At 45.2% G+C, this 24901-nt stretch overlaps 1 long non-coding RNA gene across 1 annotated transcript in view; it reads left to right on the top strand.

Moving 5' to 3' along the window:
* LOC147100395 (uncharacterized) overlaps positions 1-24334 on the top strand; it is a 66820-nt gene extending 42486 nt beyond the window's left edge. The window contains exons 2-3 of the long non-coding RNA XR_015073756.1: positions 10837-10958; positions 23874-24334. This is a non-coding gene — a long non-coding RNA (uncharacterized LOC147100395). The remainder of the gene's footprint in view (positions 1-10836; positions 10959-23873) is intronic.
* Positions 24335-24901: the final 567 nt, after the last annotated feature.

The raw sequence follows: 24901 nt of genomic DNA, 5'->3' as shown, positions 1-24901 counted from the left end.
ATTGGGTAAGGACGGCAGGTTTACTTCCCAAAAGGAAGAAAGACTTGCATTTATGTAGCGCCATTTATGATCTCTGGACATCTCAAAGCACTTTACAGCCAATGAAGTACAGAGTAATGTAGGAAAGGTCATTAGTGAACCAGTTGGATGTAGACATCAATCCAACAGCTTCTTGGCCACTTTTACTGACACTAACTTTGCATTTTCAGATTTTTAAAACTGTATTCAAATTTTCAAACCGCCATGGTGGGATTTGTCCTTGCATTCGCCTGTGTTGTTAGTCTATGCTTTATGGAATACTAGTCCAGTAACATGACCACTGCACTACTACATCCTATTAGCAGAACAACAGTGAATTTGATCAATGCCATTTCACTTTATCTACACCAAGGGGTCAGAAACAGGCCTCAGTGATTTCTTCGGTCATTTGCAGAGAGAATTCTCCTCCAGAAGGAATAGTTCACAGATCACACAACTCCACGCATGCAGTCTTTGCTTTAACTGCAAACAGTAGAAGTTGCTTCGAAGCTGCCACACCTTTCATACTGACTGGAACAGTCTGCGCTTTGTAGTCGCAGTCTCTTTATTTTGGTACATCGTGTTGAAAGAACGATCATAAAACGAGTTGCCTCGGTCCAGAATGCCCTGCTTTAGTTTTTTGGTATCTCATCAGCCCGAGGTTGCTGATTGCTTTCTTGTGGTGAGATTTGTGGATTTAGCAGCTTCAGGCTTTGACCATGAAGACCAATTCCAGTAATTAAAATGTCGCAGGGATCTGAAGGTAAGCTTCAGGTATTCATTTTAAGAACCTTTATTTTTCTCAATTGAGTCTTCCAGAAAGTCCTAACATCTGAGCACACACGAAGGATCATTGTGTCCATTATGACTCCATGGCGCAATGTCATGATGTCAGTATTTTCTACATGCTCATTGGTCAAGCTATCTGGGCAGGCATGAAATAACAAGCCCCACAGTGCATCCGATTTACAGGAAGATGAGCTTCACTGCCTACTTGTAAATGCTGAAAATTTGCACCTTAATACTGCAGAAAAATGACCCATGATAGCATGATACATCTATGCTAGGAACAAGCACCTCATTATCTATGGAGTATGAAAAATAGAAGAGAATATAGATTAGAATATGAAGAAAACTGCATTAAATTTTAAGGCTACTTTTGTTAATATTTTACTGTAGATATTTCTATTACAAGACAGAAGTGAGCCTACATATCTTTTCAGCTGTACGGTAGACTTGCTCTGGTTGTTCAGCTTCCTTACTTTATCAGGCACGATAACTTGTCCTGGTCATTCACCCAATTAATTCATTGGTTTTCACTAATCAACAACAACACCAACAGAAATTATTATGCCCGTGTATAATTGAGACACGGACGGCAGGAGTTGATTATAACAAGTCTTTACTGAATGGAGACAACCTGGAACTGAAACTACAGAAGGCTGCTAGTGCCTTTTATACAGGGGTGGTCACTGCCGGTACTGCAGTCTGAGACCAGTTATTCCCTTAAAGGTACATACACAACAATTCCTCCCCTTTTAGATAAACAGTACATAACATTCATTTAACAACCAAATGATAACTAATTACAATTACAATTACGGTTGCTAGATACATTGGTTGAGGTTAAGCAATTATAAGTTCAGCCTTTGAGGAGGCTTCCTGATTCTGTCTGGATAACGCCTCTTTGGGGTATCGGGTTCTTCTGGTAAGGTTGAGTCGGGATCAATGTCGTTGTTTGGTTCGTCTGCTTCCAATATCACCGATTCTGTGGTAGATGCAATTGGTACATCGGTTTCATCGCCAGGTGTATCAGATCGTGGTGTGGAGTTGACATTTTCCAGTGACTCTAGAATCTGGTCAGCATGGCGTCTTACAATGCTCTCTCCAACGTCCACGGTATACATGAGAGGTCCTGGCCATGTACAGATCGTTCCTGGCTGCCATTTCTCTGTGCGGTAGTCCCTGGCCAAAACTGGTTGACCTATCTCAAAACTCCTGGTCGGCCTTTCATTCATATTCTGAAACTGTCTGTTCTCCACATCTCTTCTGATGTTCGGCTTAACCAAATTCAAGCAGCATTGTAGTCTTCGATTGAAGAACATCATGGCAGGAGTTTGGTTGGTAACCGCATGTGTCGCATTCCGGTCGGCAAACAAGAAGTTGTCCACCTTGTGTTGAAGGGGTATATCTTCATTACACATTGCCTTGATAGCCTTCTTGAATGTTTGAACAAACCTCTCGGCCAATCCATTAGTGGCTGGAGGATATGGGGCGGATGTGTAATGCTTAACACTATTGTTCTTTAAGAACCTCCGGAACTCTTCAGACACAAACTGTGGTCCATTGTCAGAGCAAATCTGTTCAGGCAGCCCATTCCTGGCGAATATGGTTCGTAAGACTGTGATAGTTTTTTCTGTGGTGGTTGAGGACATTTTTATTACCTCTGGCCACTTTGAATGTGCATCCACCGCAATTAAAAACATCGAGTCCATGAAGGGACCAGCAAAATCAATGTGCATCCTTTGCCATGGAGATGAGGGCCACTCCCATGGATGTAGCGTGGCTTGTGGTGGGGCATTTTGGACCTTCTGGCATCCTGTACAGCTCTTGGTCATCTCTTCGATTTCTCTATCGATTCTCGGCCACCACACAAATGCTCTGGCTAAGTTCTTCATTTTTACCCCTCCCAGATGACCCTCATGAAGCTCATTGAGCACTCTATCCTTCAATTTGGGTGGAATTACTACTCTGGATCCACACATCAAGGTTACTCTGCACACTGACAGCTGTTCCCTTCTCGGCGAGAATGCTGGCAGCAGTGGTTCGCCATGTGCTGGCCATCCCTTCACCGTTAAATCATAGACCCAGGATAGTGTCGGGTCATTTCGTGTTTCCTTTTCTATGTTTGCATTCGTCACAGGGAGACATTCGACTATGGTGGAGTGGAATATCGCCACTGGATCCACTGCAAGTTCTTCTTCCACCGTTGGCAACGGTAGGCGCGACAATCCATCAGCATTCCCATGCTGTTTAGTTCCTTTATACTCGATGTCATATTGGTGTGCCCCTAGGAAAAGGGACCACCTCTGTAGCCATTGTGCTGTCATTATCGGTACGCCCTTCTGAGGGTTGAAAATGGAGACAAGAGGCTGATGATCAGTTAGTAGAGTAAATTTTTGACCGTGCAGGTAGTGATTGAACTTCTTCAGCCCCCACACCAGGCTGAGGGCCTCTCTGTCAATCTGGGCGTAGTTACGCTCGGCTGAAGTTAACGAGTGTGACGCAAAAGCTATCGGCCTCTCTAACCCATCAAGGAATTTATGTGACAGTACCGCCCCAATGCCGTAGGGAGACGCATCACACGCCAGTCTTATCGGTAGTGATGGGTTGTAGTGAGCCAATACTTCTCTTGAAGTGATTAAGTCCTTACTCTTCTGAAAGGCCCGCTTACATTCATTGCTCCATTTCCATGCTACTCCCGTTTGTAGTAGGGCGTTCAGTGGGTGCAGAATTGTGGACAAATTCGGTAAAAACTTATGGTGGTAATTCACCAATCCGAGGAATGACCTCAGTTGCGACACATTTTCAGGCGCTGGGGCCTTAACTACCGCTTCAATTTTGTCAGGGGACTTATGTAACCCCTCTTCATCAATCACGTGGCCACAATACGATATCTGTTTCTTAAAAAAATCGCACTTGGGGCGATTGGCTCGTAGCCCATGTTCACTTAGTCTAGTGAGCACCTGTTCTAGGTTGTCAAGGTGTTCACTGTCATCTTCACCTGTCACTAGGATATCATCCAAATAACACTGAGTCCCCGGAATCCCTTGCAGGACTTGTTCCATCGCTCTTTGCCATATCGCCGGTGCTGATGCTACTCCGAATACCAGTCGATGATACTGGTAAAGACCTTTGTGAGTGTTTATCGTGAGATACTTCCTAGAGGATTCTTCAACCTCCATCTGCAAATATGCTTGTGCTAGGTCAATTTTTGTAAAACGCTTCCCTCCAGATAGTGAGGCGAAGATATCTTCTATCCTTGGAAGAGGATATTGTACTGTGTGAAGGACTGGGTTCACCGTCACCTTGAAGTCCCCACAGATGCGAACCTTCCTTGGCTCCTGAGACTTATTGTTTAACGTTTTCTTCATGACAGGAACGATGGGTGTCGCCCACTCGCTCCAGTCTACCTTGGATAACACGCCTGCATTCTTCGGATTCTCCAGCTCTGCCTCGACGGCTGGGCGAATTGCATATGGTACCGGTCTTGCTTTGAAAAACTTGGGAATTGCATTCTCTTCTATTTTTATCGAGGCAGTTACGCCTTTAAGAGTGCCCGGTTCTTGTTGAAATACCTCTTTGGCGTTAGCTAAGATTGTTGACAATCGTCCAGGAGTGATGTCGTCACCCTTTTTACCAGCCACCGTCATTGCCTGAATGGAGTGCCAGTCTAAGCTTATCCTTCTGATCCATTCACGTCCCAATAACGGTGGTCCACCATCTTGCAGTATGTAGAGATACAATTTCCGTATTTTCTTGCCGTTGTATTCGACAGGCACCCTTATTTTTCTTCTGGGGTATACTTTTTGCCCCGTATACGTCCTCAAGACTTTGGATGTCTCTCTCAAGGGTATGTGTGAGAATAGCCACTCGTAGTCTCGTCGATTCATGATGGTTAGAGCTGATCCTGTATCCAATTCCATTTTGACTTGGGACCCTGCTATCGTGAGGGTGACCCAAGTGGTTTGGTGATCCTCTTTTGCGATTACATTGTGAAGTTTGAGACAGCTTAGTCTCTTGTTCCCGGATTCACTATCGCTCATCTGGTCTTCGGAACTACTGTCCGTCATCTTTGTACTTTCTTGTACGGTTCCTTAGTAGCCTTTTTGTTGTCGTTGGTCTTCTTCCCAGACCTGCAAACTCGTGCAATGTGTCCCATCTTTCCGCATAGCCTGCATATTTTGTCCTTGGACCAGCAGTCCTTCTGGTCATGGGTTGTTCTGCCGCAGTGATAACATTTTGCGAATCCCCATGTCATTTCGTGGGTGCCGTATTCCTGAGGCTTTTGTTGTATTTCCGCAGCTCCCCTGGCTGCTGCTTCGTACGATACTGCCACGCTGAAAGCCTTATCTAGCGTCAGCTCTTTCTCTGAGAGTAACTTCTTCTGGGTTCCTTCACTCAGGAGTCCACAGACAAATTTGTCCCGTAGGGTATCTGCCAGTCCTGCTCCGAACTGGCAGTGCTTTGATAGCTTGCGTAGTTCCGTAAGGTAATCAGCATTGCTCTCATCTTTATGCTGAGTTCTCCTGTGGAATTTAAATCTTTCTGCTATCAGCAGCGGTGCAGGGTTTAGGTGTTCCTGTAGGATAGCAACAATTTCATTAAAACTCTTCGCCTTTGGTTTGGCTGGAGTAATCAGGTCCCGCAATAGGCCGTACGTTCTTGCGCCCATCAAGTTTAGCAGTACCGATGCCTTTTTCTCATCCGCTATTTCGTTTGCCTCGCAATATACCTCGACTCTTTCCACATACGTGGTCCAGTCTTCTATTGCATTATCAAAGGCAGTGATATAGCCAGTCTTCGGCATCTTGGAAATCTAAAATGGCGCCTCCCGCGCCTTGCCTTCTTCCCCGATTTAACAAAATGGCGCCTCCCGCGCTTTGCCTTCTTCCCCGCTGTTGCTAGCGCTGCTTTCCACGGTTTCCGTTGTAAACTGCAGCTCCTCGCGGCTTTCTGCGCGTTTAATTTTTTTATTTTATTATTTTCCCGTCGTCGGAACAACCCTGTGGGACTCTTGCCTCCCTCTTCTCGGGTCTATACACTGCCCGGCTTCGTAGCACCGGCCGTGCCCTGTGTGCTCCACCCTCTCTCTCTCTCCTCTTCTCGACAACGCTGCTTGGCCCCGTTGCAAGCCACCCACTCGAGTTCTAGACCACCGCAGCCCAGGAAGGATCAGTGTACTACCTGCCACCAGCCCGATTAGCTGAAGCACCGTCGACAGGAACCAAGCCCCACTCTCGACAGCCTCTCCTGCAAATCTTCAACTCCGCTGACTCAGAGGCGGATGCCCATGGTCGATGCCCGTTTCTACTGTTTCTTTCTTCTTTCTGGCCTCGACCTCTGCTCACTTCGCTTCAGGGATGGATCCCATGAGGTGGTGCAGACTGTAGGTAAGTTCGTATCTGCTCGTCGCCAATATTATGTCCGTGTATAATTGAGACACGGACGGCAGGAGTTGATTATAACAAGTCTTTACTGAATGGAGACAACCTGGAACTGAAACTACAGAAGGCTGCTAGTGCCTTTTATACAGGGGTGGTCACTGCCGGTACTGCAGTCTGAGACCAGTTATTCCCTTAAAGGTACATACACAACAGAAATCATTATAGTTCAGCAGAATTATTTGCAATTCTTTGAATTTTGTTTGTGATGGTTAGCCAAGGTTACCTTGAGCAATCACACTCCTTTAAAGTCAGGAATTTTTTTTGGGATGCAATAAAATTATGAAGTGTTAATCTCAATCCCCTTCCTACAGTTCATGTTTTATCATGTCACATGTAGTCTGACTCAAACTACCTTTACAGCTCTTTATAGTGAATTGCTTCAAGTGTGACATAATTTGTTTCAAACTTTGATTTAGATTTACAGTATTTCTGTTTTTGTGCTCCTCTTCCATGAATTAAAATTTTACATTTTCTTATTATTAATAAAACACACTTGATGGTAATCAGCATCTTCCTGTGCACCTGAGAAGTTTTCCAAGTTCAATTCATTTCTAAATATTTTGGGAAAAAGATAAAAGAACTCAAATTTACATGAGGAAAGTTATCGGGTCTCTTTTCCCTCCTGACAGGAAAGTGACCTTGCGAGCAACCAGCACATTCATGAGCGGTGGTCGGGAGGCTCACTCGATTTTAATGGCCATGCCTCATTGGCCAAAATGGCCAGGAAGCCGACAGGAAATGGCAGCCCAACCGTTAAAATTCGGCAGGTCGCAGGTCAATGCCGGGGACACTTACTAGGACTTTTATGGACCTCGACGCAGCTCCTGGCAGATTTGGCCTGGAGCTGAAGGCACCACTGCTCTCCCCTTCTCTCCCCCACCCCCCCACCCCCCACCCTCAGGCCTCCGGTAATAATAGCAGTCGGGACCCAATGTCATCATCAGAGCCTGATCTCCATATCTAAAGGAGGATCCTGCTCACTTTTAGTGGGTGACCTTGCTGTCTGCAATTTAAAATTCCAGTCAGCCAGATTGGGGTGTCAGGGAGAGAATGTAGTGGGTAAAAACTCCGGTCCATTTTACGTGTCCCCGACCTAGTTTCCACCCTCTAAAATCGACCCCACCAACTCCACCTTTCTCTTCGTCTCAGATTGACACAGTTTCTCAAGTAAAAGTAAATGAATAGTTTTTATTTAATACAAAAAGAAAATACTGCAGAAATGCTGGAAATCTGAAATAAAATCAGAAAATGTTGGAAATACTCAGCAGGTCAGGCAACATCTGTGAAGAGAGAAACAGAGTTAATGGGCCAGTAATTCCGGTCCCAACACGCGAGTACGGACGGGGTACTCACGCGTGGGCCCGTTGGAAGAGCCGGATTTCAGCATGCACAGCGCATGCGCAGGAAACCGGCATTTCCTCCAAGGGGTTCAGAGGTCCAACGCATGCGCGCAGGATTCTGCGCGCACGCGTTGAACTTCCTCCTTTTTGACTGGTTTGCCCGTGTGTAAGGACCTCAACTTTTTAGAAATGTAAAAAGGAGACGTAAGGACTTGATTCTTTAAGGTAAGTGGTCTATTATTTAAAATTATGACATTTTTTCCACAGCTTTATTGTTTTTAAGGACTTTACAGTAAGGTAAGTTTATTTTTAGACCCGATTTCTTAAAAAATTATTTTTTTCAAAAATTTGATTAATTGTTTAAAATAGTTTTTTAAAGTTATTTATAGTTCATTTAATTAGTGGGATTTAAAAAAAATTTTATTTAAAGTTTAAGTAGTGTTTTGGGCGCCTGTAGTTTTCATGAGTTTGACAGTTCTTACTATCAAACTCATGAATGAAGTTTCCCCTCCCCTGATTGGCTGCCCAGTGCTCACCTGATCCCAGCCGGCACATATTTCTAACTACGCCGCTGGATCAGGCAAGCACAGCGCGCCGACAGCTGAACCGGGCCAGTGACAGGAATTCCAAGCAGGCCCAGGCTTCAGCTGTCGGCGCGCCGGGTAAGTGCACATCGGGGGCTTGCACGCGCGGCAAACCCCCGATCCTAATTTCTGGGCCAATGTTTCAGGTTCTGACGAAAGGTCATCGACCTGAAACGTTAATTCTGTTTCTCTCTTCACAGGTGCTGCCTGACCTGCTGAGTATTTCCAGCATTTTCAGTTTTTATTTAATAGTTTAGTTGAAAACCTATTCAAATTGCTCATGCCATTTCCCTTCAATCATTTTCAAAAATGCACAAACTGAAATTCTTTCACGAGGCTTTTGCTCGATCGATAGCATTGTGTCTGTAGAACTCTTCTCCAGATTGGACTAGTTTACCCATTCCAACGCTCAAGGGTTAAACTGCAAGGTGGGTGGGGAGGGGATTGAAATGGGATAGAAATTGGGGGGAGGGGGAAATTTCAAAGCAATAATTTTTTGTTAGAAGTTATTATTTGTTCCATTTAGCTGCACACAAAAGATGCGTAATTTCCAATTGCACAGCCTGGGCAGTAATGTGGCGAAGCAAATCGTTCACGTTTTATGAAACTCAGTGGATTCAATGGGATGAAAATTGGATGAGTTCCATAATGGGCGGCTGATCTGCTCTAACATATTGACGAAAATGACACCCATTACCTCTCGTATTTTCGCTCAGTGAAGTGTTATAATTGTGCCTCCAAATGAAGCTTGAACATATAATGATTGTTATCAATATTAATTATTAAGTGGGCAGCTTACAGAGGACCCTGTGTGTGAATCCTGCTCTAAATTCCTAATATTCTGTTGCCCACTTTCAATATTACACATCTCCAAAGTCGCAAAGACAATAGGATGTTCTGTTGGTACCTTTCGCTTTGCTCTAAAGTAATAAAAGCCCCGTGTTTCATTCTGTATCGTTTTATGTCATATAAAAACCGCTTAAAATGACAGCAAATCTATTTTGCTGCCCCAGTGATTGCCGTCAGGGGGAAGGTCCTCAAACTCAGCTGCGGGGTAGTGAATTTAGTAAATAGTGTCAAAGAACGCCTGCAGCAAAAAAAAAGTGAGACTGAAGCAGCCTCCGCAGTCATCTCTTGCAATTGAATCATTGCAGATCAATAATGTACATTGTAAACCTCCCAAGTCCGGCTTGGCAGACAGTTCATCTCAGCTTTATTTGTCACAATATCGTCATAATATTGAATCAACAAAATATTACTAGAAATTATTATAGCAACCTTCTTTTATCAAGAACATTGACGGCACTTCTGTATTCACATCACATTTAGGCTCAATATCCTTAGAACAGTGGAGTATGAATCTATAAAGGCTCCTCCATGCGATATTTTAGGAATGCGGTATGAACTCATGAAGCAATCGCACCTGAACTGCGCTATTGGAAAATATGTGCTAATAATGCACTGGTCAAACCATGCCTGGAATACGGTGTTTGATTTGGATCACCACACGTCACTGCAGAAATCTGTGAATTCCTTTATGCCAACTTAGAAAATAAGCAAAAAGCTGGACAAGGGTTTAAAAAAAAAAGTTTAGTGAGATGACAACTCAAAAGTGGTCCTCAAATCAGGTCTGTGACAATGAACAAATAGTGACAATGAACAAATAATGACAATGAAAGCGCAGTGGGACGTGGGCGTTCCATAATTTAAGCTGGCAAATGCACCCAATGGGGCGAATTTTACAACTGCGTAAATATCAGTTGGAAAATTGAGGTCAGTCTACGCTGAATTTCCGATTCGCTTTATTGGCAGATAAGGATTTTTGGCGGTTTCACCGATTCATCAAGTCATCCCTTAATATTTTACTTCTTCTGTTGCAGCGGAACAGAAAACTTAAGTACTCGACATGAAAGCACAGCTTACAGCAATGGGCGATTTAAACGTTTCCGACAGGGGATCGATAAGACCGCTTTTACCAGCATTTTGCTGTAATTTTACTCTTCAAGCCAAAACTAATTGATCCTGGAAGGGTTACAGATATTTCAAACATGAAAATAAAGTTGTTGGACAGAATCAAATATAACTTTATATGGTCCAATTCATTCCTTTGGGAATTTAACCCTAGATACGTCATTTTGATTGGTGAATTGAGACTTTCTACAATGCAGCCTACGAGTGTCTGATGGAGCCTAAAACCAGTTAACTGGGACCAAGCTTTCTCTAGCCCTAATATTGGGCAAGAGACCCGAGTCTTCGATAAAAGTATAAAAAGATTATGCCCCTGCTGAGAGAGGGAGAGAGAGGGAGACCACCTCAGCTGCAGTGAGGCATGAGGCATCTCAGCAGGGGAGGAGGCAGTCGAGTGAAATGTTAGCTATGCTGTGAGTATAACTCTCCTATTAGTTTTGAATAGACAGGGTATAAGAAGAGCATATCCAATGCCAGTAGTACCTCCCTTCAGCAGTAATGAGTGCACTGTGTTGGACTGAAGTGCAGTATATGCCCTGCTGATTTGGCTCCTGCTCCCGAATTGGAATTAAAAATAATTGGCCAATGATTTTACACTTTAGGCAAGTCGGCTCAGAGGAGTCCTTACTGAAATGTTTGAAATCAGTTAAAATGAACCCTATTAAATCTTTTAATATAACAATTGACTTTTGTAACCAGGACACACTCAAGCTCAGAAGAGGGAGGTGAACAGACAGTTAGTCACTTCACACAAAGCGTGGTGGATGTGTGGACCAGACTACCCATGGAGACAAGGATGAGCATCTCAGCAAGATCAAAAGGTTTCTGGATGCCTTTTTTGAAAAGAGATGGAGGGATGTGCAAGAGAGATGGTATTTATTGAACTTTGGGTTAGCCACATGTAGGGGACAGGTTTTTTTTAATCAGGTCTTTACATTACTATGTTCCTAATGAGAGAACCTGATCCAAATGACCTGTGAGGTGAATGTTAGACCTCTTGCACAGACTAAAAATGAAAACAACAAGCACATAGCTTGATGAGTCAGACTTTTTATTTGGAAAAAACAGCCTAAGAATATATATTAGGTGTAGATTCTCCATCCAGGACAAGCTTCTATGAATGTTTATGAGATTGACTACAGTGCATGATGGCAAAAACTAGAATCCCAGCATGCACTGTGCCATTCCTTCTTTAACTGTGCAGAGCTCTGATCTATTAGCTTCTCTGATGTAGCAATCCAACTGCGGGCACTTCCTGGCACTTAAATATTCTTGGTAGCTATTTGCCTTAGTGCTACTCATTTCTTATTAAAAGTTTCTTAAATTTATGCAGCCAGAAATGTCTAATATAATAAAATAGGAATTGCTAAGTGGAACTATAACCCCAAATGGTTGGCATATATGAAAATAAAACACCTACACAATGGTCTAGTCATATAAGTCACTTAATTAATTCATAATTAATCAAGAAGATTACATTTTTCCATTCTGCATTTAAAATTGCACATACAAAATTAGAAAGATTACCCAGGATAGTCCCTGTATCATTCCATTGTCTGCATCTCTATTTACACTGGTGTTGTAAGAACATAAGAAATAGGAGCAGGAGTAGGTTATTTGACCCTTTGAGTCTGCTCCGCCATTCAATGAGATCATGGCTGATCTTCTACCTCAACTCCACTTTCCTGCACTATCCCCATATCCCTTGATTCCCTTAATATTCAAAAATCTATCAATCTCTGTCTTAAATATACTCAATGACAGCCTCCACAGTCCTCTGGGGTAGAGAATTCCAAAGATTCACCACCCTCTGAGTGAAGAGATTTCTCCTCATCTCAGTCCTAAATGGCCGGCTTCTTATTCTGAGACTGTGAACCCTGGGAAACAACGTCTCAGCATCTACCCTGTCAAGCTCTGTAAGAATTTTGTATGCTTCAATGAGATCACCTCTCGTAGAATCATAGAAAGTTACAGCACGGAAGAGGCCATTTCAGCCCAACGTGTCCGCGCCGGCCAACAAAGAGCTATCCAGCCTAATCCCACTTCCCAGCTCTTGGTCCGTAGCCCTGCAGGTTACAGCATCCCAAGTGCACATCCAAGTACTTTTTAAATGTGGTTAGCGTTCCTGCCTCTACCACCCTTTCAGGCAGTGAGTTCCAGACCCCCACAACCCTCTGGGTGAAGAAATTTCCCCTCAAATCCCCTCTAAACCTTCCCCCAATTACTTTAAATCTGTGCCCCTTGGTTTTTGACCCCTCTGCTAAGGGAAATAGGTCCTTTCTATCCATTTTGTCTAGGCCCCTCATAATTTATACACCTCAATAAGGTCTCCCCTCAGCCTCCTCTGTTCCAAGGAAAACAGACCCAGCCTATCCAGTCTTTCCTCGCAGCTAAGATTCTCTACTCCTGGCAACATCCTTGTAAATCTCCTCTGTACCCTCTCTAGTGCAATCACATCTTTCCTGTAATGTGGTGACTAGAACTACACGCAGTACTCTAGCTGAGGCCTAACTAGTGTTTTATACAGTTGAAGCATAACCCCCCTGCTCTTGTATTCTATGCCACGGCTAATAAAGGCAAGCATTCCATATGCCTTCTTAACCACCTTATTTACTTGGCCTGCTACCTTCAGGGATCTGTGAACATGCGCTCCAAGGTCCCTTTGTTCCTCTACACTACTCAGTGTCCTACCATTTAATGTGTATTCCCTTTCCTTGGTAGCCCTCCCCAAATGCATTACCTCGCACTTCTCCGGATTGAATTCCATTTGCCACTGTTCTGCCCACCTGTCCAATTTATTGATATCTTCCTGCACTCTACAGCTTCCTTCTGCAGCAGCAACCACACAGCCAATTTTAGTATCATCTGCAAACTTCTTAATCATACCCCCTATATTCAAGTCAAGATCGTTGATATATACCACAAAAAGCAAGGGACCGAGTACTGAGCCCTGCGGAACCCCACTGGAAGCAGCCTTCCAGTCACAAAAACACCCATCAACCATTACCCTCTACTTCCTGTCTCCGAGCCAGTTTTGAATCCAACTTGACACTTTGCCCTGGGTCCCATGGGCTTTTAACTTTGTGACCAGTCTGCCATGTGGAACCTTATCAAAAGCCTTGCTAAAGTCCACATACACTACATCAAACGTACTACCCTCATTTACCCTCCTTGTTGCCTCCTCAAAAAATTCAATCAAGTTTGTCAGACACGACCTTCCCTTAACAAATCCGTGCTGACTATCGTTGATTAATCCATGTCTTTCTAAATGAAGATTTATCCTGTTCTTCAGAATTCTTTCCAATAATTTTCCCATCACCGAGGTTAGGCTGACTGGCCTGTAATTACTCGGTCTATCCTTTTCTCACTTTTTAAACAAGGGTACCACATTCTACGAATGCTTAGGATGGGGCACCAATAAATAACTCCCAGGCTATGTGGAATGGATACTTGTGGCAGGTGCTTGGCAGAGAAAGCTGTTCCATAGCCTTACCTTATCAACATTCTTCAGGTCAGCCATCTTCTTCCTCACCTGGGGCTAGAACCACTGCATTGTGCAAACAGCGCTGACTCTCTCCACTAACTTCTGCCATGCTCATTACACACTCTGCTTTGGAAGAGGGCACCATTCCGGATCACCCAGAGCAGCCTTCACTTCCTGTATCAGCAGCTTCAGCACTGGATCAGCTAAGAGAGCGGTTCTTGCTCAGGATGCTTCCATTTGCCCGCAATTTCAAAGCTGAAGAATATTACAGAGGTGTTGGAAGTATAGAGAGCACTGGCAGTGTACAGCCTCAGGGATATACTGGATGCTGCAATCCGAGGATGGCAACACTGCAAAAGTACTTCATTGGTTGTGAATCACTTTGGGACATTCGGTGGATGTGAAAGGTGCTATTGAATGCAAGTTCATTGATACATTCAAACAAATCAATCTTTACCCTGGTTCTATCATGATAGGACTCCAATAAGGTTACATACTTCCTTAATTCTCCCAGTATTAATGTTTAATACTGGTAGCAGAGAGGACTTCCTTGCATGTGTCTTGGAGCAGGTGTTTGTCTGGTAGAATAGTATTGTTGGCAGATCTCTTGAGACCTATTTTTTCTGATATCTTGCCAGCATTTACATGGCACTGCATTCATATTTTCTGCCAGCACCTCCCATCCCTGTTGCACTGGGCATTTCGGTGAGCGCATGGTCTTCAGTCCCATAAAATGTGTCCTTCCACTCCCTGACTCCTTCCAGCAAGGCTTCCAGCACCTACTCCGCGATACTCCATTCTTCAGTAATATTTCTCAGTAAACAGATGCCTTGTCTTGCCCAGTGTTATTTCAACTGTTTAGATGGTTCGTAATTGTAGATCACAGATGATCATCTGGATGATTGATTCAGTCGCATTATGGAATAACTGTGTGGGTGTTAAAGCACAGGGTCGATTTTTGTCTCCACACCCTGGATGGCAATGTGGTGGATCTGATCACCTGCTCGTCATTGAGCCTGCCCAGATTTCCTTCCAGATTATCGCCCAGGCAATGAAGATGAAAATCTACCCCGATATGTTTTAATGTAGCCCCAGGAAACTATAAAACAGTGGGTTAATAAACTAACTCAATACCATTAAGCTACACTCAGTTAATCTCTCTGCGGCATGCAACTGTAGTTTCTAGGCTTAAGTGCCAATAACAGACTGCTCAATGGAGTCATTGTAAAAACCTGGAAAAGCAACCAATGGGAGCACGTAAAAGTATTAGTTACCACAACGGGAAGCTTGACGGTTGCAGTTTCTGTCGCCAAGGTCTCTACTCACCTAATTATTCGCAAAAAAAAGTAGTCAAGATGTTTCTTTTTTTTAATGTTTAGATAAGATAAGGTGTTGACGGAGAACCAAATTAATCTCCCAAAGTTTTTTGTTTATATAGAAGGTGGCGTGCAGAGTTCCAGATGTAGAAATTTGCGTGAAATTTTAGCTTACTAATTCCGGCTTATTTATTTTTAAACCATAAAACAGTTTTTTAAAATTTGTTTCTGGGATGTGGCTGTCGCTGGAAAGGCCAGCATTTATTGATCATCCCTAATTGTCCTTGAGAAGGTGGCAGTGAGCCGCCTTCTTGAACCGCTGCAGTCGTCGTGGAGTGACTATGAATGAGCTCTGTCTGCCATCACTCACAATTCTTTTAGCGGTCAGCAATTAAATCAAGTTAGAGCTCTCATTATTTGCCAATGATGACCTATTTGCTTTCAGATCTAGGTGAAGGGCCCAGGCCCAAATTGCAGCACCCCAAAGCTGAAAAGAGTAGCAGAGAAGACTAGACGGAGAGAAAGATTGGACCCCAGAAGAGAGAAAGCAGCTTACTTGGCGTGAACTTTGACTTTGTGCGATAGTGTAAAATGGGTGATAGTGGGCCAGATATTCCGATCCCTATGGGTGGGTATGTGCTGTGCACCCACCCGTAGGGACATCGGAAATGCCGGTTTCAGGCATGCACAGTGCATGTGCTGAAAACCGGCATTTCTGATCTGTCAAGATCGGACGCCTGCCCTGGAGAAGGGCCTCTGCGAGTGGCGGGGGGGAGAGTTCCGCTTTCTGGAGAACCTCCGCCCGCTGAAAACCCTTAGAAATCTTACACCTAGTAAAAGCAGAGTAAGGCCTGCTTTTACCAGCATAAGATTTGAAAAAAAGTTTTTTTTTTAAATTTCACTCATTTATAATTTTAAAATAGTTTAAAAAAGGTACGTTTATTTTTAGCCCCGTAAAAAACTTTAATTATTTTTTTCAAAAAATAAAATTTTTGTTTAAAATATTTAATTTATTGTAATTTCAACTCATTCTTAAAATGTGATTTATCTTTTTTTAATTTTATGTAATGTTTTAAAGTGTTTTTGGGGTGATCATTCATATATTTGACAGGTCTGTCTGTCAAGTGTATGAAGGGAGATTCCCTTCTTTGATTGGCTCCCCATGTCCCACGTGATCCCAGGGATGCTTGCGAACCGCCTGCGCCTCTGGGATACTTGGGCCCTGTGCACTTGGAGTTGGAGAGGTCCAGGATCGGAACATTTCGCACCTCGGGAGCCTTCAGGTAAGTGCGTAGATTTTTTTCCAGATCGGAGGCCTCCGCTCACGGGAAGCCTCCGATCGGAAAATACGGCCCCTTGAATCAGCAGACCATTTTACATATCCCATTCGGAAATGAAAATGGGGGGGGGAGATGTAAAACGGGCTGCCGATTCGCTATCACCCGTTTTACACTATCACTATCAAAATCTATCCCTAGTCTCAGACAGACTTGAGCTTTATAGAGAGCTGAGAGTTGCTGAAGGAGAAAAAAGCATTTTGGTAGGAAAGAGGAAGCCAGGTCACTTGAAGGCAGCTTTAGCAATGAAAGGAATATGGGAATTATGTTTGTGATCAGAAGAGATACCAAGACTCGATGAAGGATTAAGGGCTTGTGAGAAATGTGAAAAATCTGTGCCTTCGCACAATTGGTGAGAAGGTCATGGAAGGAGCCCCGGGAGGGGCGGCTGGTGACCAGGCCTGGGCGTTGGGCTGAAGATTGTCGGACAGGAGGAATGGTGGAAATGGATTGGCGGCGCGCACAGACGCAGCGGCTTTGCTTCTCCCAGGACGGTGCTATTTACGTTTAATGTTAATGTTATTTGTACTGGACTCATGGGAGCTTGCAAGATCACATTTCGTTGTTCATGTACTTGTGCATTGTACAATGACAATAAAGTTGAATTATTATTATTATTATTAACTAGTAGTTGTTCTACACCATTGAAAACAGGTAGGACAATAAGGCTAAATAATTCATAAATGCGTAAAAACTTTGAGCGCTTTTAGCGATGTTTAAAGTGATGAGACGTGAACCACCAAAGTATTCAATAGTAGAGCTCCAAAGGTCACTATTTATCAAAATAAGTCTTTGTAAATAAGTTGTCATGTCTGTTTTGTCAAAACATCTTTTGATTTTAATGCAACAGCACTCTAAGTAGTTGTTTGCTACTCACTGTAGTTTCTATTGACAAAAAAAATCTTTTTTTTAGGGAACATATTGGGGAAATTCTACCATATTTCTTACATTCTTATTGTGTCCAGAACAATTTCTTGCTCTCCGAGGTGTCTTCTAAGAGTAATATTTCAGTAGTTTGCCTGGATTTTTATGATCCGGGAAAAATTCATTGTTAGAAAGAAATGTTGTAAATCAGTAGAGAATACATTACATTTCACCCTCACACAATATTAGGAGACAAAAGCTATCTCAGTAATGATGCTCACAGCTGTATTGAGGTATTAATCGCTACACATCAGGCAGTTTCCCAATAAAAAGAGCAAGAAGTGCAAAATAGTAGATTCTAACTTAAATTACGAGCATACATACAAACATATGAATTAGGAGCAGGAGTCGGCCACTCGGCCCCTCAAGCCTGCTCCGCCATTCAATAAGATCATGGCTGATCTGATTACTCCACATTCCCGCCTACCCCCGCTAACCTTTCAACCCCTTGCTTATCAAGAATCTATCTACCTCTGCCTTAAAAATATTCAAAGACTCTGCTTCCACCGCCCTCTGAGGAACACAGTTCCAAAGACTCAAGACCCTCTGAGAAAAAATTTCTCCTCATCTCTGACTTAAATGGGCGACTCCATATTTTTAAACAGTGACCCCTAGTTCTAGATTCTCCCACAAGAGGAGACATCCTCTCCACATCCACCCTGTCAAGACCCCTCAGGATCTTATGGGGGCTAAATTTGGTTGATTTGCTCCTCCCGTTAGTGCCCTAATGGGCGTAAATCAACTAGCGCCTGGGCGCGACGCTGCTAACGCCTCCCGCAAAATTCAGCGGAAGGTTAGTGGTGGTGCTAACCATTAGCACCGTGCAGCGCTGTGCCACCGGCAATGACGTCATCGCTGTGCGCAGCGCCCCGCTCACGCCCCGGCTGTAATATTAGGTGGCGTCCCCCCGACTTACCACCGGATGCTATGTCCGCCGGGGTCAGGGGAGCCTACCTGCGGCTGGGGCAGCGCTAGTTAAAGGGGAGGCGGCAGGTGGCCATTTTTGTTGCCGGCTGCCTGACAGCACCTGCCCCCATTGTTGCCCCCTGCCCCCGTGAAGCCCCCCTGAGAGGTGCCGACTGCTCTCCATGAGCCCAGCACTCCTCTTGAGTGCTGGGCTCGTTTGCCAGCAGACCCGATCCCTGGTGGCCCAGCTGGGCACTGGGACGTGCTGCACCAACTCCATCCCCTTTAACAAGGGGAGGAAGGCCTGCAGTACCGCGGCACATAGCGCCACGATATTGGCTTGCAGCGCCCCAAGAGAACCCGGGGCGCTTCCAATAGCCAAAGGGGGCGCAACCCAATTTTTACCCCTATATGTTTCAATCAAATCACCTCTTACTCTTCTAAACTCCAGCGGATACAAGTCTAGCCTGTCCAACCTTTCCTCTTAAGAGAACCCGCCCATTCCAGGTATCAGTCTAGTAAACCTTCTCTGAACTGCTTCCAATGTATTTACATCCTTCCTTAAATAAGGAGACCAATACTGCACACAGTACTCCAGATGTCGTCTCACCAATACCCTGTATAACTGAAGCATAACCTCCCTACTTTTGTATTCAATTTCCCTCGCAATAAACCATAACATTCTATTAGTTTTCCTAATTACTTGCTGTACCCGCATGCTAACCTTTTGCAATTCATGCACTAGGACACCCAGATCCCTCTGCAGTTCTTTAAGTTGCTGGAGAGATGTTAGCATTTTTGTACGGGTGGGGTAATTCCGCTACTAAAAATATTCCCCAACCTAATAAATCTCAACCTCCATTTTGAGTTACCCTACTATAGGCGAGTACAGGGCTTCCAAGGGATTAAAGATGCAACAAACAGGCTTCTGGCAAAACAAATCCAGAATTTTGTGAACAGTGACAGACTAATAGGCCATGTGCCTATTTCCCCTCAAGCCTGGTACATCAGATGGCACACAATATGGAGCAATATTATTTTTACTTGGTCCAGTGGTTATATCTAGGCAGCAAAAATTAATCTTCCCATTTTGCCCCCAGTATGAATGCCAGAGGTTGCAGCCCATTTTCCATTACCTGATGGGGTTGCCCTTCAACTTTTGGTTGCACTTCACTCCCACACTTTGTAATCTACGGTCACCTGGTGCACAGAGGGTTGAGCAGATAGAAGGACTTCCTGCTGGGTCTGGTTCTGGCCCTGGCACAAACTGCTATCTACAGGCCCAATATGGGCAAGATGACCAGAGAGGGTTTCTCAGAGTACTTGCTTCTTTTCTGAGCCTTGCCCCATGCCCAGGTGACCTTGGAGCAATATCATACGATGCCCATTTGTTCGTGAGAAGTTTTCCATGACCTGTGGAGACCACAGAGCATTATCTAGTAAATGATGAGAATGAAATTACCATATATTGCACTTGCATGCATGTTTAGTTAATTGAGCTACTTGTTATCTGGGGACGCACATGTAAAGGTCCCATCGAAAATGCCGGTGGATGGATTGGGAATGGGAATAACAGCAACAACTTGCATTTAAATAGTGCCTTTAACATGGTAAAACAACTCAAGGCTCTTTATCAGGAACGAGGCAGTCGGTGTCTTGCCACAGTTGTTGGGGCACTGCCGCCCCATTCCCATTGGGCAGAGGCCAGAAAAATTGGGGCCAAAATGTTTTAGGGCCTGCCTCAAAACTGGGGATAAAACACATCTGCTCAGCTGCTGCACTCTCACCCTGCACTCAATCTCCACCTGACTCACTGGAGCTCGTTCCAGACTACCCATGTTGTAATATAGGCAGTGGCCTTTTTATCCATTCTCACTCATATGGCTCGATTTTGCTGGGCCCGAGGAGGTGGGATTGGAGGCGTGTGAGGTGGTAAAATCGCAAAAACTGGCGGGCGGACCCGATCCCACCTCCATCCCGCTTCCTAGCAATTTTCCCAAATGCGTGTTTTCTGACCCCATTTCCATCCCGCCTCCAAGAGGCGGAATAGACCCTTAAGGCCCTTAACAACCAGTTAAGTGCCTCTATAATCTCATTTTGAGAGGCCTTTCTGATTTTACCACTGTTCCCATGTCCTGCACATCTCTGGAACACGCCAGTGAATCCTGACAGCCTCACAAGTGACTGCTTACTAACAGCTGCAGCTTCACCATTAAAAAGGAGTTTTCAGCAATCATCATTTGCGGGTGGCAGAACTTTGTTGTCTCAGGTCTGGGGGAACTTTTAGCAGGCCTACTCAATGTTGTGGAAGTTTGGAGCCTGACACCCATCTCCAGAGTGACCTCCTGGGAAACCCCTCTCGCCACCTTGACTGAACACTTCCTCAACTGAGGCATGGGAACCATTTATTTCCTTTCCTCCTGGACATCAGATTTGGATGAAGATCAGCCGTGGCAGCAGCAGAACCATGAACAATAGCACCATCAACAGCAGCAGCAACAACAGGAGTGTCAAGCTGCTGCTCATCCACCTGAAGCTGCACAGGCCAAAAAGTGCCAGCGCGCGACCACATTGCTGCCCGGGATGCAAGGGACGCACTCATCTTGGCCAGATTTGCTTAGCCGCACAGTCAAACACTTTTGCCTCACACCTTCTTATCAGACCATCATCGACAATGGCAAAGAACCTGCAGATTCCTATCACTCTGACCACCATACTGACAATTGCAAGTTGCCCTAAGCCCTCAATGTGGAAGTTCCATTAGCGAAATGACACACGCCACAACTGCAACAGTTTGCCATCAGAATTTTTTATGACAATAAGCAACTGATGGCTTTTCAAAATTAAACACAACATTACACCCAAGTGACTACCCTTGTGATTACTTGTGCATTATCTTCCTCTTACGTGTGCTCCTACATGGTGCTTCCCCTGTGGCTTCAGCAGATGTGGAGGCCCCTTGCTCACTTTCTTGCAGCTCCTGTCTCGATACCTTTGGCGGGCGTCCTCTGGGGTTGCGAACCTGTGAGGGCTTGGCAACAGTCTGCTGCTCCTACGGCTGTGCAGGGGTTGAGACGCCAATCTCAGTTGGGTGGGGACTCTGGTGGGACTCTGACTGAGGGCTCTGCAGTGGCATGGAAGTGTGAGCGCTTGGAGAGGAGCCCCCACTTCCTTGATATATGCCACCAACATCCCTCTCATGGGGCAGCCCCACTTCAGAGCTAGCAAGTGGCTGGACAGCACCTTGCCGCACTGCAGGGGGGCCATGAGGACCCGTTTCTGCATTGGAAGTCCTACTCCAGAGGACTTGCATAAAGGTCTGGTTTGTTTGCTCAATAGCTGACCATTGCTCCTCAAGAAATTTCAGTCTATTCTGAACAATTACCAGGTTTTCCATACCCTGGCAACTAAGCTCCACCATGGACGTAGCCATCCTCTCCTCCTCCGTAGCCATCCTCTCCTCTATGGTAGCCAGCCTTACCATGGAGGTAGCCATCCTTTCCAAGAAGGTTGCCATCCTTTCCGTGGTGATGCCTTCATGCGCCAATGCCTCCACAAAGGCTCTGCTGATGTTAGCGATGGACTCCTCCATTCGCTCCACACTCACAGTGACCCTGGAGACAAAACCTGCCAGAGACTCCTGCACCTGTTCCTGGAGTTCCAGCACCGCTCTCCTTCTGGATGGACCCGGAGGCACAGGCTCGACATGCAGCGGAGCCGAGCTGGGAGCGTCCTCTCCACTGCGACGAGAACTCTCCACTGCTGTCCCTGTCTCCACAATCTGCTGATGCTCACTTATGAGCTGTGATACACCAGGTGACAACTCTACTCTATGTCCCAAAGGTCCCACCGAGGTGTGTCTGCGCTGGTGCTGGGTGCGCTTTATTCTGCTGATGGAGCCCACTCATAGGTTGCAGCTTCCTCTGAGGAGTCTGGAAGCTCAGGCTCTTCTTCCTGGACAGTGGGGACGGGGGCTCTCGATGGTCCTGTGGGGGAGTAAAGGAAAGAGTTAGAGATGTGAGGTAAAGGTTGCATGCACTTTGAATTGTGCAGATGATCATAAGTCCATTTGTTAGAGCATTAGAATCATTATCATTCAGTCATGCAATGTCAATGAGAGAGAGATGCCAAACTATTCTGTCACCAGCTTGCTGTGATGCGCCCGCCTATCCGTCCCCCACTTGGGAATCCTCCTCGATCCCGGCAATTTGCAGGGCCGCCTCCTCCAAGGTGGTGAGCTGGGCTACTGAGGGTGGCCCTCCTCCTGTCCTCACTCTATCCCTCTTATTGTGGGCTCTCTGTTCCTGCAATGAGGGACACAAGTGGAGTTTGAGTGAGAATGAAGGAGTGAGTGTAGAGAATCCATAGCATAGATGCTTAGAAGGAGACAAAGGGCCCTCCGTGTGTGTTGTAAGTTGTTGTCATTGCGTCACAGTGATAGGGAGTGTGAGGGCTGCATGTTCGAATAGTTAAGTGAATGTGACCAGAGAGAGAGAGGGAATGGGTAAGGGTGCAGGGATGTCAGTGTCAAGTGAGATGTGGAGGAAGAGGTTAGCAAAGCAGAGTGCTGGTGAGGAGAGGCGATGGGGATGAGATTGAGGGTGATGAGAAAGTCATACTCGCTTTTCCTGTGCGGAGAAGGTCATGAAACCTCTTCCTGCACTGCAGCCAGGTTCTGCGGCACATAGAGATGGCATTGACCTCCTGGGCCACTTGCAGCCTCACAGCTTTAGTCTGTTGTGGTGGCTTTTTTCTCCCTGAGGAAGGGAAGAGCACCTCCTTATTAGATCTTGCTCCCTGCACCAGAGCTTGGAGGGAGGGCTCATCAAATCGAGGTGCATACTTTTGCTTGCTGGTGGACATGGTCGGTAAATGAAGTCCTTCATACAATGTCCAAAGCGTTTCCAGTCTCCAGAAGAAGCAAGGCTGCTAGCAGGCCTTAAATTCAGCAGCACTGATGACGTCATCGGAGGCGGCTTTCAGGATGGAAAGACTCATTGGGCCAGGGGTTCCCACACGCTGGAAATCAGGGGCCCAATTAGGGAAAATTGCACTTTTTTCCCACTTCACATCGGAGTCGGGGTCTTGACACGAAAACCACCTGACACGCCCCCAGCCCGCCACAATGGCAAAATCCAGCCCATAGGGCGCAATCTTGCCAGCCCTGGGGAGGCGGGACTGCCGGGAAAATGGCAGAATCTGGGGGCGGGTGCCCAACCCACCCCCAGCCTGCCTCCGTGCCATCTTACCAGGAGGTGGGTAGCCGACCTGCGCCGGGTCCCGTCTCCTTGGAGGCGGGAAGGGGATTACAGCCACTTAACTGCCTGTTCAGGCAGATAAGAGGATTATCCCCATTTTGCCCACACAAGTGTGGGCTTCCCGAAGGTTCCGAAACCCGCCAGGGTCACCGAGGCAAGTAGTGGGTCTGCAGGGGTCGGAGGGGTCTAAAAGTGCGCTGTGAAGGTAAGTGATGGGTGCAAGTGTGGAGAGGTGAGTATCTGAGGTAAGTGGAAAGTATTAGAAAAAGTGTACTTGCTGTAGTGTATGTACCTTTAAGGGGAGAACTACTTTTTACAGCTCCTGTATACTGTAGTACCGGCAGTGACCACACCTGTATATAACCCTGAGTCGGGATCTGTACAGTTAGTTTTAGAGTAACCCTCATCCAGTAAACACCTGTTGATTGTTCTCTGCAGTCTCTTGTCTAGTTATTGAAGGACACACAACATCAAGATACACGGATTTAACACTTACCTATATTTCTTCCAGCAGGCTTCAATCAGTGGGTATGCGGAGAGTCTCGCACCTCCGCGGCAGGGATGACAGATGGCCATTACTTTCTCCAATGCAACAACCATCTCATTTCTGCAAAAGAAAGAGGTTTGATGAGTTCTTGTATTCAAGACCTCATCAAACTACAGCGAATGTCAGTGTTTGACAGCTGGGCAGGCTTAACAAGGTCAATCAAGCAAAAATAGCATGGGTTGGCCAGAAGTTGATGGAGGCGGGACTAAAACCCGACAAGTGGGAGTCCCGCCTCCAAAAGTTCCCCATTGGCAAAATCCAGTCCTAAACTTCCAGTTGGCAGTAACAGACAGTTAATGTGTGATGATAACCTCCATTAAGAGATCGCGAATAAGTTGTAATCATTGCTTGTACAGTTAGTTGTCAGAAGATAATAGTATATGTTGAATGGATTTAAAAAAATAAAATCTTGGGATTTTTCCACATTGTGAACTTGCTGTGGTTCTTATTATTCTTTAAATGGATCCCTAGCTAATTAATTTTACCTCACAAGCTGAGGAGATTTCCTCTGGTCGCAGTGTGACATAAGAGATCATTTTATATGTCCCCTAAATCCAGTGAAATGGTGCAAGAGTTTTCAAAGATCTGAATTCAGCAGCAGCAAAATACATTCTCACATTAGTTGTGGCTGGTGATATGACACAAGTGAAAAGGATTTTACAGCATTAGCTGTAGACTTTTGTGTCACTTGAAACAATGTTCTAAAGTCATGCAAGTGTCCAATGAGTGGAAGTGTCTGAGGAGCACTAAATCCTATCTGAGATGATTGCTACATTTAGCTTCTAATGACTATGGTGCTGACACACACCACTCTTGTTGTGTAATGCTGCTGAAGCTTTAATTGAATGTCTCTATTGATTTAACACAGTTACCAAGGCTGTACAAAGGGTGGGATGAGCTGGGGATGTCATTCAATTTCAGATTCGAAGAAGGCCCGTTAAAGTAACTGATTATGTTGGAGCCATTTTTCTTGTCACACAGTGCTCGGTGCA

This window comes from Somniosus microcephalus, chromosome 26, assembly GCF_052327205.1.
Source record: "Somniosus microcephalus isolate GS21.2 chromosome 26, FLI_Smic_1.0, whole genome shotgun sequence".
NCBI classification, from domain to species: Eukaryota; Metazoa; Chordata; class Chondrichthyes; order Squaliformes; family Somniosidae; genus Somniosus; species Somniosus microcephalus.
This window is presented reverse-complemented; position numbering and strand designations above follow the sequence as displayed.